Genomic DNA, 16,873 nt, shown 5'->3' with positions numbered 1-16,873 from the left:
CCAGCAGCGGTCAGCCAAGCCACAATAAGACGTACGAACAAGCCGCCAGTCGTAGGGGAGGGGGTCAACAGTCTCTCGCAGGAAGCAGGATTCCATGCAAGTGCATTACCACATGGGGGAAAGCCAGAAAGGAGGAGACAACTTAGTGACTCTCCGTTCCTAGGCTGGACGCATGGCCAGGAAAAGGATGGGCACCCACGGTCGTCAGACAAGGACTGACCTGGACTTGAACCTCTGATCCGGAGGCGAGTTTCCTCCTAAATTTAAGAAGGTTCCAATGAATGTTTCCCTTACAAAGGGGTGTAAAGAGAACGGTTGGGAAAGTTTTTCTCTCCCGTGTTTTCACTGTACTAAAGAAAGACCTAAGCTAATCGAAGTCATATATCAAAGCCTTCAAATTTCATCGGCTATCGCTCCAACAAGTGAGGTTGCGGCTTCGACAACATTACTGGTTGGCAGCACTTGATCCGCAGGACACTTACTGATACAATCCAATCCACTTTCGTTCCGTTGGTTCCTCGCTTTCCAGGTTGGAAAGATAACTTTAAGTTTACAAGTTTTCCACTGGGACTCGAGGTCAAACATGGTAAGGCTATCTGAGGTTATGCGAAAAAACTTGGCCTAAAATTCTTTAGTGATTAAGTTACCCTCACCATGTCTCGCAGACAATAAGAATCCCTGCTGGGCTTCTTCAATTCCGGGTTTCTCCTTTCCTTCTTTAGGATCACCCCGACCTGGAGGGCAAGGCTATCTGCTTCGACATCTATAACATGACGGCGGTCCACTGCCGCGCCAAGCATGGCACCTCCTGTTCAGGAAAATCTGCTGTCACTGTCGGAACAATTTTTTGCCCTGGCGGCATCACGTCGCATTTCACTGTCAACCCAACAGCTCCCAGGGGGAAAACAATGAGTGGGCAGATGCTCTCTCCCGCTTCATGAGGTCCTCAGTGGTACGGACCTTAAATTGGGAGTACTTCGAGATTATGCATTAGGTGGGGGACACCGCAGATCTATCTCTTAGCCTGCAAGACATCGGACAGGCTTCCCAAGTCCCTCGTCAGAGGTGTTCGGAAAACGGAGGGCTGTCCGGATGCTTTCACCGAACAATGGAACAGGTGGGACTTAATTTATCTGTCCTCTTCCCTATGCACCAGCATTAAATGGAAAGTGTTGAATAGCTCGAAATCCTTCAGGGGCGGGGTAGCAGTTATTGATACCGTCGTGGTGGTCAGAACAACCATGGTTCGCGAAACTTAACCAATGGTGTCCTCCTCATGGTCTCGAGGGGATTCGCCCCGGTAGATTCTTTTCCATGCTGGCGCATCACGCAGAGTTTCTCAGGCCTGTCTTGCAAGCCTCGTTCCCTCAAAGGCCGTATAGAACATGCTTTCCGCTTTTCTTCCTCTCTCTTCTCTTTAAGACATTACGAATCTCATTGGAAGGGTTTCCGATCCTTCGTGAGGGTATGACACAGAAAGAATCACTGAGGCTACAGTCTTGGAATTTCTTCTTGTCTTTCCCACATTCATCAAGGGAAGACGTCATCTACAATTGCAACTCACCTTGCCACTCTTACTGACCCCCTTAAGCATGGCTGGGGACTTCTCCGAGACCCTCGCTCAGTTCAGCTTCTCAAGCGTGGCCCTTTCATCAAAATCCTTCCCCTAGAAGAGACAGCACATTTTGGTCCCTAGAAAAGGTTATAGCGTCCCTCTCTTCCTCCAAGTACCATGACGATCCTTCAGTAATGGACCTTTTTAAAGCGCAACCTGTTCCTCGTAGCACTCACCTCCGATTTCAGGTCCTCGTAGCTTAGGGCGCTTATTCGTTCCCCGGGTACACTGCATCCACGGCAGATGGTCCCGCAGTTTCCTCAGCTCCATCTGCTAAGCCGCTAGCTAAGAATGAGCGCCTCGTTTACGGTCCCCATACCAATTGCGTTTTCAGTTCTCTAACCTATTGATTATATTCCTTTACCCCAAAAGTATACAATTTGACACCAGTTTTAGCCCTAACAAAAGCAAAGGTACGGAGTCAGGTATAGTCTGCGGCCATTTTGAAAAACGAATGTATTTTTCGTAGGGTAAAGGAAACAGCTCAAGAGAAGTACACAAAGAAAAATGCAATAAAGCCCGCTAATCGCTGCTCGTAAACTTACGAAGCTTAATCTAACTTATGTCTTTGGATCATTTACCTTCTATTATCTTAAGGTACCAAGGGGATGTTTGCATCATGACGAAGCCAAAAGTCACAACCCATTCATTATAAGCGAGGTGAGTAAGCGGTTCGCATACCGGCTGAGTTAATTCAATTTGTCTGAGTATGGCTTAATTAAGTATTATGTTCAACAGGCTAGCCAACAGGAAAATGTCAAGGCTCTTGTCAGTAGGTATGATAGAAGGATGCACGATCACTCTATCTCTTACATAATTATCAATTAATTATAGGGAAATATGAATTTATTCTCGTTTAAAAAAATAACGTCAGGCCGTTTATTTTTTTAGTTCGCCTTGTTATGAGATGAAATATTTTTCTCATAATTCAGCAAGTATAGTCGTGATGTGTTATAGACCATTCGTATCATTAAAGTCAATAAATATGATAAAAAGTATGTCGGTTCTCTTTTGTATTTATTAAGTTGTCAAGTATGGTGACGTTGGGCAGGGAGATCCACCATAACCTTCGTGATTGCCAATAAGCGCGGCTCCATTATCTCATTCCGATTTTATTCGTCCAGCCAATAATTTGTCGTTTAGCTTATTAGCGAAGGCACGTCGCCACCCTCCTTCATCCGAGTCTCATCAATGCTGTTTATAAATCACTGATGAAATTCCAATACCGGTGATAGGAAACATGTTTAAATCTGACGCAGGACCTACAAAGTGCAAAGAAAAGAAATCTATTGTAATTAAGAACATTGCCTTGAAGATACAAGGGTATTTTTTTCCCATTTTGTCCAGACACATTGTTTATTACTATTTGACTGTTCAGTAATAGGACAACTAAGTGAATATTGTTAGGATTAAGAACTCTTCTAGTTTTTTTTTGTTAGTTAACGAATTAGGTTACAGTTATTCTATTATCAGAAATCATTACTGGAAAGTAGCTGCTAAACGCTCTTCCCGGCTCTCAGAAAATAGGAAAAGGAATTAAAGAGAAGAGTGAGAGGAAAACATGACAATAGATGAGGCTTAATTTTACAAACCCCTGAGGGGACTGGTGGCGTCAATATCCAGTAATTCTCCCCTGGTATTCAAAGTGGGTCCCTCCTCGCTATCTGGCCTCTACACCGTCTGCTGAATACCAAAGAAAATGAGACCATAAAAAGTATTAGTTTTGGTATTCATGTTCTTTATGGAGCCTCCATTGTAGTGCACTGGCCGCCCTCCACGATACTGTTATGGCTCACTCGGGGGATTGCACTGTGCCTCCACCACCAACACCGCTTCTCTCTCCAGCACCACCATTGCTGCTTCCGCGGTAGCACAGCTTACTGCCTTCCCACCTATACGTACATTTAAGATTTCTCCAGTGTCTCCAGCGTAAACACAATTGACTAAACCACTCACTACCTACTCATCATATTTAGCTTTTAACCACACAAAAAAATCCAATTTACAGAGATACTTTCACTATCATAGTTAATATCACAATATATTATATTACAATAAAATTAGCAGCTCAGCCCCCCCCCCCACACACACACACACAAAAAAAAAAAAAACGCTAATCTTGTACAGAAAATAGAATTCAGTGGCCGATAAAGAGGGTCGAATGGAGCGGTGTCTTGATACTTCCCTCTTAAAAAGTTAATGTCGTAAGCACGAAGAAATACAGACGAAGGAAGGCTGTTTCAGTGTTCACCTGCATAAAGGGCGAAAGAATGAGATGCTATTTAATTAATTAACTTTTGCTCAAGGGATTTGGATAACAAACATTAGGATGAGCTAGAAAAGAAAGTGGTTTGCATCCTGAGAAGATAAAGAGGCAAAATTGCAGCGGAATTTAAGAGGTGGGAGACTGTCAGCATGAAGAAGGGAGTTGATGAGATGATGAGCCTTTGACTCCTCTAAATCTAAAAGGGCTGATCACATCGGGGAGGGGTAACAGCTGGTTAAAATGACACAGAGCGCCTGATTATTAAACCTCCTATATCACTTTTTCGATCACTATATTCTATTTCCACATCATCACTATAGCCACCTGGGAAAACCTAGGAGAGGCCTCCATGAGACGGAAAAACACACTGTAACTGTCCACCTGCGTGTGTGTGTGTGTGTGTGTGTGTGTGTGTGTGTGTGTGTGTGTGTGTGTGTGTGTGTGTGTGTGTGTGTGTGTGTGTGTGTGTGTTTGTAGCTTCTTGCACCGCCTACAAAGTCACTTCCATCAAAAGTACCAAATTTCTTTAAATTTGTATTTTAGCTACCCTAAATTCCGTCCCCATGTTCATACTATGGCAATAGTAGACTCGAAGATCGAAAACACCACAGACATAAGGAACGGCAACATGAAACACATTCTCTCTCTCTCTCTCTCTCTCTCTCTCTCTATCTATCTATCTATCTATCTATCTATTTATTTATCTATCTATCTGAGTGGTTAGCGTGCGGGCATAGCATACACCGCGTTCTGGCTGGACGACGTGCGTACGAATCCACAGCTACCACCTGGGACTTTTCAGTCACCGCCGAGTGGCCTAAGGCTAATCACATGCTACCCTGACGACCACCCATCAACCCGGACTCTAGAGGAAACCATTCAAATAAATCAAGAACGAGCTCTAGGGGGCAGCATGAGCCAAGAAAAGATGGCGCCGCTATAAAACACTGGCGTGCGCCATGACGGGCTGGGGTCGACCACCAACCAGGCCTCTCAAAAAAGCCTACCGGCGCCATAGGCTGGCACGTAAATATATATAATTAATAAATAAAATAGATAAATAACTAATATATATATATATATATATATATATATATATATATATATATATATATATATATATATATATATATATATATATATATATATATATATATATATATATATATATATATATATATATATATATATATATATATATATATATATATATATATATATATATATATATATATATATATATATATATATATATATATATATATATATATATATATATATATATATATATATATATATATATATATATATATATATATATATATATATATGTATTGGCTGGAGTAGGTAGGAAGACACCTACCGAACGGGCGCAAGCCACTCCCTGTGAGGTATATATGGGAGGTGAGAAGGGAGCTGAAGCCCTCCAAAGACCCTTCCCATGTCCTCACTAACCGTTTCCCTATTGTCTCACCAACACCGGTGAGTAGTTCAGCATGCTCTCTAAAGACAGATCCTCTCTCTATCCACACCACACTACATTCACACAACATATACACCTTTTCCCAAAATTCAAATTTCAAAATTGCGCACCCACATCAAGCTTCGGAATCCCCGCCTGGGGGGGGGTACCACAAACTCCCCAAGGGAGGACTTCTCTTCTGGTTGCCGACCCGAGAGGTGTCTTGATAACTCCTCGAACCTCTTTCTTCTCAATTTCTGCAACATTCGCGGTCTTCGTTCTAATTTTCATTCTGTGAAACATCATCTCTCCTCTAAACCTCACCTTCTCTTCCTTACCGAAACACAGGCTTCTGAGGCTACTGACAGCAATCTCTACTCTGTTCCCTCCTACTATCTCTATCCTAAATCTCAATCCAAAGCTGGATGTTGCGCCTACGTGCGCAACGACATCACTTGCTCTCGTGCCCAAAACCTTGACTCTTCTGAATTTTCCAACATCTGGCTAAGACTTCATTGTCATTCTATTACTAAATACATCTATGCTGTTAATCTCTCACCTAACTCTACTAACTATGTAAAATTCTTTGACTATTTGAACTCTAAAGTGGAGCACAACTTGACCCATTCTCCCTTCGCTGAAATCTCCATCCTAGGAGATTTCAATGTTCACCACAAGCTTTGGCTTTCATCCTCTTTCACTGACCATCCTGGTGAACAAGCCTACAACTTAGCTATCCTCAACGACCTAGAGCAGTTGGTCCAGCACCCTACACGTATTCCCGACCGTCTTGGAGACCGGCCCAACATTCTAGACCTCTTCCTTACCTCAAACCCTTCTGCTTATTCTGTCAAACTGTTCTCTCCGTTGGGCTCCTCCGATCACAATCTTATTTCTGCATCCTGTCCTATCGCTCCTGTACACCCTCTGGACCCACCGAAGAGGCGATGCTTCTGGCATTTTGCTTCAGCTCGGTGGGACGACCTGAGGATGTACTTTTCCGATTTCCCGTGGAATGATTATTGCTTCCAGGATAGAGACCCCTCTGTGTGTGCTCAGCGCATCAGAGAGGTGATTGTCTCTGGAATGGAGACATACATTCCTCGTTCTTTCTCTACTCTTCACGCTAAAAAGCCTTGCTTTAATCACGCTTGTTCTCGTGCTGTCAATGATAGAGAGGCAGCTCACAAATGGTACCAGAGCCTTCAAACTAATGCTAATTATGAACTTTACATTTCTGCCCGGAATCGTGCCAGATCTATTCTTCGACTTATCAAAAACTCCTTTATCCATAGCATATGTCAACACCTTGCTTTCTCTAATTCTTCCAAAGACTTCTGGCACTTAGCCAAAAATATCTCCTCCAATTTCACTTCTTCCTCTTTCCCGCCTCTTCTTAACCCAGACGGCAGCACTGCCGTCTCTTCTATCTCTAAGGCTGAACTCTTCGCTCAAACTTTCTGTAACAACTCCACTCTGGACGATTCTGGGCATATTCCTCTTTCTCATCCCCCCCTCCGACTCCTTTATGCCTGTTATTAAGATTCTTCCTAACGATGTCTTCTATGCCCTCTCTGGCCTCAACTCTCAGAAGGCTTATGGACCTGATGGAGTGCTTCCTATTATCCTTAAAAACTGTGCTTCCGTGCTGACACCCTGCCGGGTCAAACTCTTTCGCCTCTGCTTATTAACATCTACCTTTCCTTCTTGTTGGAAGTACGCCTTCGCACAGCCTGTGCCTAAGAAGGGTGACCGTTCCAATCCCTCAAACTACCGCCCTATAGATTTACCTTCCTGTCTATCTAAAGCTTTTGAATCAATCCTTAACCGGAAGATTCAAAAGCACCTTTCCATTTCTAACCTTCTATCTGATCGCCAGTATGGGTTCCGCAAGGGGCGTTCTACTGGCGATCTTCTTGCTCTCTTAACTGATTCTTGGTCATCCTCTCTTAGCCGTTTCGGTGAAACTTTCTCAGTTGCACTAGACATATCGAAAGCCTTCGATAGAGTGTGGCACAAGTCTTTGCTTTCTAAACTGCCCTCATTCGGATTCTATCCTTCTCTCTGTTCATTTATCTCCAGTTTCCTTTCCGGCCGTTCTATCTCTGCTGTGGTAGACGGTCACTGTTCTTCTCATAAACCTATTAACAGTGGTGTTCCACAGGGCTCTGTCCTATCACCCACTCTCTTCCTGTTATTCATCAATGATCTTCTTTCCATAACAAACTGTCCTATCGACTCATACGCTGATAACTCCACTCTGCATTATTCAACTTCTTTCAACAGAAGACCCTCTCAACAGGAATTACATGACTCCAGGCTGGAGGCTGCAGAACGTTTAACCTCAGACCTTACTATCATTTCCGATTGGGGTAAAAGAAACCTTGTGTCCTTCAATGCCTCAAAAACCCAATTTCTCCACCTATCAACTCGACACAATCTTCCAAACACCTATCCCATATTCTTCGACAACACTCAGCTGTGACCATCTTCAACACTAAACATCCTCGGTCTATCCTTAACTCAAAATCTTAACTGGAAACTTCACTCTCTCTTCTCTCACTAAATCAGCTTCCTCGAGGTTGGGCGTTCTGTATCGTCTCTGCCAGTTCGTCTCCCCCGCACAGTTGCTATCCATATACAGGGGCATTGTCCGCCCTCGTATGGAGTATGCATCTCACGCGTGGGGGGGCTCCACTCACACAGCTCTCCTGGAGAGGGTGGAGTCTAAGGCTTTTCGTCTCATTAGCTCTCCTCCTCTTACTGATAGTCTTCTACCTCTTAATTTCAGCCGCCATGTTGCCTCTCTTTCTATCTTCTATCGATATTTTCATGCTGACTGCTCTTCTGAACTTGCTAACTGCATGCCTCCCTACCTCCCGCGGTCCCGCTGCACGCGACTTTCTACTCATGCTCATCCCTATATTGTCCAAACACCTTATGCAAGAGTTAACCAGCATCTTCACTCTTTCATCTCTCACGCAGGTAAACTCTGGAACAATCTTCCTTCTTCTGTACTTCCTCCTGCCTACGACTTGAACTCTTTCAAGAGAAGGTTGTCTGGACACCTCTCCTCCCGAAATTGACCTCTCTTTCGGCCACCTCTTTAGATTCTTTTTGTGAGCAGCGAGTAGCGGGCTTTTTTTATTATTGTATTTTTTTTTTGGTGCCCTTGAGCTGTCTCCTTTGTTGTAAAAAAAAAAAAAATCCTCGGTCTATCCTTAACTCAAAATCTGAACTGGAAACCTCACATCTCCTCTCTCAGTCACTAGCTGGGCGTTATCGCGATTAGTTATCGCAATACTTTATCACTGATAACAAAATCGGGTTATCGGCCATCCGCTACTTATTCAAATATATATCGGTATCTTCGTTACTTTTGTATCTCATTAATCATATTTACAGAGATACAAGGGGTGCAGGTTATCTCATTTATCACATCTACCGACTTATAAGGGGTGTAGGTTATCTCATTTATCACATTTACTGACATACAAGGGGTTCAGGTTATCTCATTTATCACATTTACCGACGTACAAGGGGTGTAGGTTATCTTATTTTTCACATTTACCGACATACAAGGGGTGCAGGTTATCTCATCTATCACATTTACCGACATACAAGGGGTGTAGGTTATCTCATTTATCACATTTACCAACATACAAGGGGTGGAGGTTATCTTATTTATCACATTTACCGACATACAAGGGGTACAGATTATCTCATTTATCACATTTACCGACGTACAAGATGAACAGGTTATCTCATTTATCACATTTACCGACATACCTCATTTGCCTCATTTACTGACATACAAAGGATGCAGGAAGAAACTTTCATATTTCAAGCAGTTTTCAAATTAAAAACATGCGTCAACATTTACTTTTAAAAAGATTAAAAAAAACTCAGGTGGGACATATCACGATAGGCAGTCGACAAAGACACTGTACTGTGTCGCAATTCATCCACCCTTTGTTTGTAGACAAATCCCGCGCATGCGCAGATTGGATGGGATGTCTTAGGATACGTGGATGGCAGATGACACCACACCGGTTAGGACACGTAGCAATGAGTTTAAGTAGGATAAGTTCAGGTTCAACAAAGACATGGGCAAGAATTGGTTTACCAACATTGGTGGATGAGTGGAACAGACGTAGAAGTCATGTGGTGAGCGCCAACACGATAGATACATTCAAGAAGAGGTTAGGTAAGTACTATTAAGTTCTGGGATGGGAGGGGTATGGGGCGTTAGTTTGGTCGGTGGTCTGGGCGGTTTGTTGCGCTGGCTCGCGAGACCTCCTTCCTCCTCATCCTCCTGTTTCGGGGGCCGGGAGCCCGAAGTGTGGGTGGGCGGTGGGGTCAAGGGAAGGCAAAGCCCTCCCCCCCTGTTAAGAAGGTGGGGGGATCGAAAAGGTACTGACGCTGCCGCCATTAGAGGGTGGTAACACTGTAGCAGAAAATGCATAACTGACAACTGGGGCAGGACACACGGTTACTGGAGTGAGCGGAAGCCCACTGCTGCAGCCCACACCACACTGTCATGGCGTCGTGTAACAAGTCCCGCCAAGCAAATAAAGCGACTTTGCTCCTGCGCGTCCCGTTCACGATACCTTACCAGAATTAAATAAATTAACGATCAATAATTATCGCTTATTTTTTTTTAAATAAAGACGCTTATTGAAGTAACTATTTAGCAACGTGTATAAAAATAATTGTAAGAAGTCCGCAGTCACTTGTTGCCATGACAACGCTGACCACTTTCTTTTTTGTGATCGGAAATTAGTTTGTGAAGTTCCGATTTTCAAAGTCCGATTACCTTTTACAAAGATGATCCAATCTTTGCATTCCGATCGCCAATTGCTGTTCCGATCAGATCGGAAGATCGTACGACCGGACTGATGATCGGAAGTGCCCAGCTCTGATATATATATATATATATATATATATATATATATATATATATATATATATATATATATATATATCTATCAGTGGTGGGCACCGATCACTTTTTTGCTGTTCCGATCCCCGATCATCCGATCAGTTTGGGCAACTGATCCGATTCCGATCATCCGACCATTTTTTTTTAAGTACTGCTGTTCCGATCACCATTCCGATCATCCGATCATTAAAACTTGTAATAATTACAATTATTTTTTTAAATAATAATTATAAGAAACACCTATTTTAGGCGTTCATAAGTAATAATTTCAAATAAGTAATAACTTAATTATTTGCTTATAAATATCTTTATTTTCCTCTTTCTTTTGGTATACAGGACATGGTAAAGAAAAATTGTTATCTTAACTTCTTATTTTAGGCATTTATTTAAGTCTACTCTTTTTATTCAATTTCTGAAAGTTTGAAAAAGGAATTATGTTCGCTATTTTAACTTTTGTGTGAATTTGATTTAGATTTTTGACAAACATTTTTCAACTTTTTAATATTTTATCATCGATATCTAGGAAATATTTTTTACTATTCTATAATAAACGAGCGATAGTGATCATTAATCTCCTATCCTTCCTGATTAAATAGCTTTCTGAATAAAAGATATTGGTCCATAAATAAATTAATTACATAAAGTACATAAGCAATAAGGTTTTGATTTTAAGTGGGCCGGTGTTGTGTTATCTGCCATCCACGTATCCTAAGACATCCCATCCTGATCTGCGCATGCGTGGAAGCCGATATTTACAAACACAGTGATGATATCGTAGTTTGTCCAGGCAAGATAGCAGCAAGACAGCATGGCAGCTTTTATGGGAAAATGGCCAAATTAAAAAATGACATGGACCCCATAATTCAGATAGCCTACCATTAAATGGAGAGAATCTGAGAAACATGACCATCAATCAGAAGAGAGTGTAGGTTATCTCATTTATTACATTTACCGACATACAAGGGGGCAGGTTATCTCATTTATCACATTTACCGACATACAAGGGGGCAGGTTTTCTCAATTATCACATTTACCGACATACAAGGGGTGTGGGTTATCTCATTTATCACATTTACTGACAAAGAAGGGGTGAAGGTTATCTCATTTATCACATTTACCGACATACAAGAGGTGTAGTTTATCTCATTTATCACATTTACCGACATACAAGGGGTGCAGGTTATCTCATTTATCACATTTATCGACATACAAGGGGTGCAGGTTATCTCATTTATCACATTTACCGACATACAAGGGGTGCAGGTTATCTCATTTATCACATTTACAGACATACAAGGTTTCAGGTTACCTCGTTTATCACATTTACCGACATACAAGGAGTTTATGGTATCTCATTTTTCACATTTACTGACATACAAGGATAAGCGGTGGCTGAGTGATTAGCGTGCGGGGCCATCATTCATCACGCCATGGACAATGTCGATTCGAATCCCTACGATACCACCTGGTATTTTTTAGTCACCGCCGAGTGGCTTAAGATTACTCACAGGCTGTCCAGAAGACCACCAATCATCCCGGATTCTAGAAGAAACTGTACAAGCGAATAAAAAATGAGTTCCAGTGGGCAGCATGAGCCCAGCATAACTTGGGTAGGCGGTGGCTGGACTGGTAGCGTACTGGGCCCACATTCACCGCGTGATGGACGACGCGGGCTCAAATCCCCACGCTACCACCTCGGATTTTTCAGTCACCGCCGAGTGGCTTAAAACTACCCACATGCTGTCCTGAAGACCACCCATCAACCCGGACTCTAGAGGAAGCCGTCCAAGCGAATCAAGAACGAGTTCCGGGGGGCAGCATGAGCCAATGCAAGATGGCGCTACTATAAACACTCGCCTGCGCCAGAACGGGCTGGGCCGACCATCAGGCCCCACCTGAAAGAAGCCTTGGGCCGATCATCAGGCCCCACCGGGAAGATGCCTACCGGCGCAATAGGCAGCAACGTAAAAAAAAATAAATAAATAAATAAATAAATAAATAAATAAATAAATAAAAAATAAAAAAATAGCGCCACTATAAAATTTGCCTGCGCCATTACGGGCTTGGGCCGACCACCAGGCCCCTGAAGAAAGCCTACCAGCGCTATAGGCTGAGATGTAAACAAAAAAAGAGGTTACCTCATTTATCACATTTACCGACATACAAGGGGTGTAGGGTACCTCATTTATCACATTTACCGACATACAAGGGGTGTAGGGTACCTCATTTATCACATTTACCGACATTCAATGGGTGTAGGGTATCTCATTAATCACATTTACCGAGATACGAGGGGTGTAGGTAATCTCATTTATCACATATACCGACATGCAAGGGGTGCAGGTTATCTCATAAATCACATTTACCGACATTCAATGGGTGTAGGGTATCTCATTAATCACATTTACCGTGACACGAGGGGTGTAGGTTATCTCATTTATCATATTTACCGACATACAAGGGGTGCAGGTTATCTCATTTATCACATTTACCGACATACAAAGGGTGTAGGTTATCTCATTTATCACATATACCGACATACAAGGGGTGCAGGTTATCTCATTTATCACATGTACCAACATACAAAGGGAGCAGGTTATCTCATTTATCACATTTACCGACATACAAGGGGTGTAGGTTATTTCATTTATCACATTTACCGACATACCTCATTAACCTCATTTACTGACATACAGAGGGTGCAGGAAGAAACTTTCTTATTTCAAGCAATTTTCAAATTCAAAACATACGTCAATATTTACTTTTAAAAAGATAAAAAAACAAACTCAGGTGGGACATATCGCGATAGGCAGTCGACAAAGACACGGTACCGTGTCGCAATTCATCCACCCTTTGTTTGTAAACAAATCCCGCGCATGCGTAGATTGGATGCGATGTCCTAGGATACGTGGATGGCAGATGGCACCACACCGGGTAGGACACGTAGCAATGGGTTTAAGCTGGATAAGTTCAGGATCAACAAAGACATAGGCAAGAATTGGTTTACCAACAGTGGTGGATGAGTGGAACAGACGTAGAAGTCATGTGGTGAGCGCCAACACGATAAATACATTCAAGAAGACGTTAGGTAAGTTCTTGGATGGGAGGGGTATGGGGCGTTAGTTTGGAGCTGTGGTCTGGGCGGCATGTTGCGCTGTCTCGCGAGACTTCCTTCCTCCTCCTCTTGTTGCGGGGGGAGCCCGACGGGTGGGTGGGGGGGTGTCGAGGAAAGGCAAAGCCCTCCCCCCGGTTAAGAAGGTGGGGGGGGTCAAGGCGGGGCGAAGCCCCCCTTTTAGCCTAGGTCTTGTTGGTTTTCCGAAAAGGAACTGACGCTGCCGCCATTAGCGGGTGGTAACACTGCAGCAGAAAATGCATAGCTGACAACTGGGGCAGGCCACTCGGTTACTGGAGTGAGCGGAAGCCCACCACTGCAGCCCACACCACACTATCATGGCGCCGTGTAACAAGTCCCGCCAAGCAAATAAAGCGACTTTGCGCCTGCGCGTCTAGTTCGCGATACCTTACCAGGATTGAATAAATTAACGATCGATAATTATCGCTTAATTTTATAAATAAAGACACTTATTGAAGTAACTATTTAACAACGTGTATATAAATAACTGTAAGAAGTCCGCAGTCACTTGTTGCCATGACAGCGTTGACCACTTTCTTTTCTATGATCGGTGATCGGAAGTAAGTTTGTGCTGTTCCGATCTCCACAGTCCGATTACCTTTTACAAAGATGATCCAATCTTTGCATTCCGATCGCCAAGTGCTGTTCCGATCAGATCGGAAGATCGGACTATCGGACTGATGATCGGAAGTGCCCAGCTCTGATATATATACTATATATATATATATATATATATATATATATATATATATATATATATATATATATATATATATATATATATATATATATATATATATATATATATATATATATATATATATATATATATATATATATATATATATATATATATATATATATATATATATATATATATATATATATATATATATATATATATATATATATATATATATATATATATATATATATATATATATATATATATATATATATATATATATATATATATATATATATATATATATATATATATATATATATATATATATATATATATATATATATATATATATATATATATATATATATATATATATATATATATATATATATATATATATATATATATATATATATATATATATATATATATATATATATATATATATATATATATATATATATATATATATATATATATATATATATATATATATATATATATATATATATATTATGGGGTTCTTGAAAGGTCTGGACTTCCGAAAAAATCCCGTAAATTATCAGCAATAAAAAATATAAAATAAAATATCTGAAAATTGAGTTCTCAAACTCACAGCCCCTTCTAGTCACTTATTATTTATGACCAGTCACATCTCTCATAGGACAACCAAAGACCAGATGAACCTGCTCTTAAGTCTATTTAAAACAACAAAGAAACTCGTTGGAAATTAAGAAATAATTAATTAATACCAGACACACAGCAACCTAGCTATCTATCTTAAAACATCCTATGCGAATAGTGTACTTGACTGTAGGTGGGCGAAGCGCATGCCACACCTGATCCACCTCGTGGTCTGGAGCCCTGGAGTCCTCCTTCAGTCCTCTCTCGTACCTCTCTGCGACACACCGCCTCTCGTACCTTCCAAAGTCTTACCTCACCTGCAGAACACAGTCACCCTAACTTGTGGATACTTCAAGGCTGGAAAACCACCACGATGGACACGTGGCACGGAAGGATGGTGAGGACGTCTTGTCGCGATGGAGTCTGGAAGGAAAATGGCTGCGGGGAGCGGGCAAGACCCACAAGGCTCAGCTGCCGGGCTCCGCGGTCAAGATGCTAGCTCTCGCCACACTGACATCTCTCTTTCTACATAACACTTATACTAACGCCCTAACGGCTTTGGATTATTATTTATTGATAAACTAACAAATGCACTAGGTAATAGTGGGTCATGCATCCGATTCATAATTCAGCTTTGGCAGCAATAACGAATATGATTTGAAATAGGTGCTGTTTCCCGCCTGCCTGGTTTCCCGGCTTGGTGATGCATCTTCCCGCTCTCTCAATCAAAATGGCGGGGACTCCCGCTGTATTTTTTTACGGGCTATTCTTTGAATAATGAAATCATGACATTTCGCCCCCCCTTTAAAAAAACTTTTGTCTTCAGAGAAATGTTTTTTGACACACTGGCAACATGCCCTACACCTGCACCTACAGAATCAGCATGTTCCCGATAGTAAGTTCTCACACTTTTTCACACACCCTCTCATATTGTGGTGTATGTCAGTTAACCTCTGCTCTGTGAGTGAAAAACCTCAACATTTACGTTATTACTCAAACTAGAGGGAAAACTCCATAGCGAGGCTCCAGTACCTTTTAGAGCGGGCTTGGCGATCTTCCCCACAATTATTCACAGTATCTAAGTGGTGTTTTGTATGTATATATAGTGCAGGTGGGACAGATGTGGAGTAGCTGCAGGTAGGTGTAAAATGGTGTAACTTATTGTATAAATGCCTGGCTAACTGCCTAATTTTTCATACATTATCACACCATGCACCATACCATGCAACTTAAATTTTAAGCATGCCGCAAAACTCTCGGCCAAACTAGCTTTTTCAGGGTTGAATTTAAGACTCCACCACCTACAGAATTGACAGCTCCTATCTGCTCGAAAACACATGGCCGGATGGCGGGGTACTCCGCCAACCATCCTCGAAAGCCACCTAATCTGCACACTTTCGTCACTTGGTTCCTCGATTCAGCTGAATCTTGAGGTCCCAAGATCCGAATATAAAGTCTCCGAGCCACCTAACCTGTCGACTTTAATCATCTTACTCTGCTACCAGACGCGACAAGAAGTCCGCCCCAACGTCCTTACAACTTTCCTTACTCAGAGGAATCTAGAAAAACCCTTTCGTCAGCCCTATCTTAGAAAAAATTCTAGAATCAGCCAGAGTAGCAAATATGGCTTGCGGATCAGACATTGGCTCAGCGTCTACGCGCGTCACTGCGTTTACTTTTCGATAATCGCCGCAAATCCTAGTTCCTTCTTCTTTCTTCCTTATGACTACCGTGGGGATGCAGTAGGGGACATTTGATCTCTCTATGATACCCGCGGCCTCCATTTCACTGATTTCGTTTTTTACGGCGTATACCAGTCGTAAAGGAATCTGGTAAGGCCTTTGTCTGACAGCCTCCTTTCTCGTCAACTCGATTCGATACTCTGTTACCCGAGCAATCTTAGGTTTGTCAGAAAAAAACTCTGCATAACCCTCTAGCACCGATGCTAATTGTTCCCTCTCCTCTAAGGCTAACTTTTCTCTCAACGTCACGTCATGCACTGACTCTGTCTGCCTAGAAGAGACAGTGAGAGGAGCCTCGCCGTCCTCATCATCTTGTATGACTACTGCCGCTCCCACATTATACGGTCTCAGGTTGAGAATAGTGAGCTTTAACTAACTCTAGACACCTCACCTTCTCATCA

The 16,873-nt window shown here is 42.0% G+C and overlaps 1 long non-coding RNA gene across 1 annotated transcript in view; it reads right to left on the bottom strand.

The window, feature by feature from the left end:
- Nucleotides 1–16,873, bottom strand: part of LOC126980808 (uncharacterized) — a 43,297-nt gene that overhangs the window by 8,567 nt on the left and 17,857 nt on the right. The window contains exon 2 of the long non-coding RNA XR_007733604.1: nt 11,980–12,180. This is a non-coding gene — a long non-coding RNA (uncharacterized LOC126980808). The remainder of the gene's footprint in view (nt 1–11,979; nt 12,181–16,873) is intronic.

The sequence above is a fragment of the Eriocheir sinensis genome, chromosome 45 (genome assembly GCF_024679095.1).
Source record: "Eriocheir sinensis breed Jianghai 21 chromosome 45, ASM2467909v1, whole genome shotgun sequence".
NCBI classification, from domain to species: domain Eukaryota; kingdom Metazoa; phylum Arthropoda; class Malacostraca; order Decapoda; family Varunidae; genus Eriocheir; species Eriocheir sinensis.
The sequence above is the reverse complement of the archived record's forward strand: the minus strand, read 5'-3'. Positions and strand labels throughout refer to the sequence as shown.